The 3,596-nt window shown below is 35.8% G+C and overlaps 1 long non-coding RNA gene across 5 annotated transcripts in view; it reads right to left on the minus strand.

Moving 5' to 3' along the window:
* The window catches only part of LOC107560456 (uncharacterized), a 157,021-nt gene that overhangs the window by 45,599 nt on the left and 107,826 nt on the right, over positions 1–3,596 (minus strand). The window contains exon 5 of one of the 5 annotated variants that reach the window (XR_001605734.1): positions 685–770. The exons of the other annotated variants lie outside the window; for them this stretch is intronic. This is a non-coding gene — a long non-coding RNA (uncharacterized lncRNA). Of the gene's footprint in view, positions 1–684; positions 771–3,596 lie in introns of those variants that run through there. 5 annotated transcript variants of the gene reach the window in all.

Here is a 3,596-nt window from a genome sequence, read left to right on the forward strand (position 1 = left end):
GATGATTATAACTTCAAACTCTTTGCAATTTTTCTCTGAGTAACTCCTTTCTGATATTGCTCCACTGTTTTTGGCCGCAGCATTGGGGGAATTGGTGATCCTCTGCCCATCTTGACTTCTGAGAGACACTGCCACTCTGAGAGGCTATTTTTATACCCAATCATGTTGCCAATTGACCTAATAAGTTGCAAATTGGTCCTCCAGCTGTTCCTTATATGTACATTTAACTTTTCCGGCCTCTTATTGCTACCTGTCCCAACTTTTTTGGAATGTGTAGCTCTCATGAAATCCAAAATGAGCCAATATTTGGCATGACATATCAAAATGTCTCACTTTCAACATTTGATATGTTATCTATATACTATTGTGAATAAAATATAAGTTTATGAGATTTGTAAATTATTCCATTCCTTTTTTACTCACAATTTGTACACTGTCCCAACTTTTTTGGAATTGGGTTTGTATTATATATATAATACAATTACATAATAGTAACAACACAGTATTATATCAAATATAAATATTAAGTCATTTATTAAAAATTACATAAATATATAGAAACAGGACAAATAAAACATTAGTTTGTGAGAAGAAATTAGTCGAGACTAAAAGTTTTCTTCAAACACAGAAAAAATTTCTTCAAAAAAAAAAAAAATCTTCAAAAATTGCAGAGGATGTGTCACTCCCTTTGAAATTAAAAAGTTGCTCCATATGAGGCAGGCCTTCACCTATCCGGGGCATATTATTGAACACAAGTGGTTTCCAGAAGTCTGTAAAAGAGGTTAAGTACATAGTATAAGGTCATTCTTTCAGTGTGCGTAATCTCTACCGTCAAACAGAAATGTGTTGTTCTTCATCATCTGTGATTAGATTTGTACAAACATGTATTATATACCACATGACTACTGATCAATACCTCCTCTCAGAACGGTTTTTGTCTCTGTTCAACACAGAATCTTAAACCTGGAGGATTTAACCTTGTTGAGAAAGTTAAAAGTCATCCACAGTTTATAAAAGTCTCTTGACTTAGTTTTGCAGAAGTAACTATCTATTCATAAAGCAACTTAGGAAAATAAAAGCCTCTGATTGGTCCCCTTCACACATGGCGGCGACAGAACAATGCGCTATTGAGGGTCTGCTCACTCCGAGGACCACAGCTGTGTCTATGCACATCCTAAAGTGCTTACACACACACACGCAACGCAAAAGCCCGTCATTGGAGGCCACAATCACGCAAAAGACTATAATATTCAATAAAAGCACCTAAAACAAGAACATGTCGACGAGACCCCTCTTTAAATTCCAGTCCCTCTTTATCTCCCTGTCTCTTTGGAGATGAAATATCCTTGGTAGTGAAAATCGGAAGGGGAGCCTGTTATGCGTCTATAGATACATATTATGCAGGGAAGAGGCTACCTCCCATGTGTTTTAATTTGACTTTAAAAGCATTCTCCCAGCTGCCAGGGCTTTTAATAGTTATTCACTTACAAATGATTGCAGGTCATTACACAGTCACTGGGAGGGCAGTAATGAGATGGGCTTAATGGCTCTTGGTAGTACATTGGCAGTACGTCGTCACAAAGTTCCCGCCAGTAAGTTTTTTTTTATGATTGTTCAATATGAACTGCATTTGCTTAAACCCCATTTGGTGACAAAATACAGCTATCTGTTTTAATGCAATTTATTTTAGTAGTTGACTCCTTTCATGGCTGAGGTAAGCAATCACATCATCAAGCGTGGAGGAGTGGCAGAGAGAGAGAAATCCTATCATCTTCCTAGACAAATATTGTGTTAATCTTTGGTCATGTTAATTCTGCTCTCAGCCCCTCTTTTCATCATAATTTAACTGTGGCCACTGACAGCAGGCATAATCGGATGTGGATGTAAACGAGTTGGTATTTATTAGGGGCCAGCGTGGATGCTCGCCGAGACACGTGTGCCCACCCGTCCTTATCCCTATTGATGTACAACGCTGACAAGTAAATTAAATTTACCTTTGGAAATGGTTCTATTAGTATTTTTATTAGGTTAATTAAGCAAGCTCTGGGGACTCATTGAATGGGCGAGACTGGAGATTAATTCACTGATCTCCTTGTGCTGGAGGACTAAGGCGGTAATTCCCACGTAGCCGTCCACCTCTAGATCTGCTCATCACCACTACGCCACGCCACTTCATTAATGTGCCATCACCGCATCCTCACCTTGATTCCCTTCAATGAGCTCTCCTAAGATACCAGATACGCTGGTACAAAACACATGGATCCCAGAAAACAGACCACACATTCATATATGTCCACTTCCCTACTAAACGGCATGCGAAAAGTACATCAAACGAGTAGTATGTCTGAATACACCGAAAACACTAGGTGAGCAATACCTACATTCAATAAACACTTTACTATCCCATTAGACAACTTGACAGGAATTGTCATATTTGTAAATGGCAGGAAGAGAGGAATGGTTAACAACTTTGCTATCAATAATGCATTATGTATCATGAAAAAAAAGTAAATGATTAATAAATGTTATAATAATATTATTATTAGTAGTACTATTATTTAGAAATATGCTATTGTTCAATGTTAATTTATGTTTGTCATAATATATTAACTCATAAGTTAATTTATATAATGTTACAATTGTATTAGTATATGTCAAACATTAACTAAGATTGATAAATGTTGTAAAAGTATTGTTTATGTTTATATCAATGTTAAATATTGCTGTCATGGGAAATGAACTTGTTTTAATATATATCCTTTCATTGTAAAGTTTTACCAAATGTCAAAAAGTAAGTAAATAAATACAAATGCTACAAACCAGCATGCTGCTGTTATTTATTTATTATTTATTTATAGCTTTAGAGTGCTAGAAAATGACAGTCATAGTCAATTATGATGAAAGTTTGGGTAATACTATATTTTAAGGTGTCCTTGTTACATGTTATATGTCCTTACTATTACAACAATACATGATGCATAATTACATGCAAGTAACTCCAAACCCTAACCATATAGTAAGTACATGTAGTCAGTGGTGTAATGTAACGAAAGTAATAATACTTCGTTACAGTACTTAAGTATTTTTTGGGAGTATCTGTACTTTACTTGAGTTTTTGTATTTCAGCCAACTTTTACTTTTACTCCACTACATTTCCTAATTAAAATGTATACTTTTACTCCGATACATTTCCCCGAAGCATATTCGTTACTAACTACAAAATAGTCAGAAGTCAGAAGAACACGGACTGCAGGAAAGCAGGTTTGATGAATCAGTGGTCTGGCATCTGCAAGTTAGACTCATGCTCATGTGCAAACAAGTGCGCGCACATCCGCAGATGTTTCATTTTCCAAGTCGAGTCTGGGGTCTGCAATATACAGCATCGACTGCGATAATATGGTAAGTGTTGTTGTAATGATCTGCAATCGGACATTATCGAGTAGGCTATATCACCAAATCACACACAGAGTGCACGCACATGAATTAGTCTATTAATTAAAACGGAAAATTCCAGGCTTTCTAAATTGTAGACGGCAAAAATGCGTCTGTATGCTTTTTATATTTATATAATTTAATATAGTTAACTTAATCTATAT

This window comes from Sinocyclocheilus grahami, unplaced genomic scaffold, assembly GCF_001515645.1.
Source record: "Sinocyclocheilus grahami isolate Dianchi unplaced genomic scaffold, SAMN03320097.WGS_v1.1 scaffold728.1, whole genome shotgun sequence".
NCBI classification, from domain to species: Eukaryota; Metazoa; Chordata; class Actinopteri; order Cypriniformes; family Cyprinidae; genus Sinocyclocheilus; species Sinocyclocheilus grahami.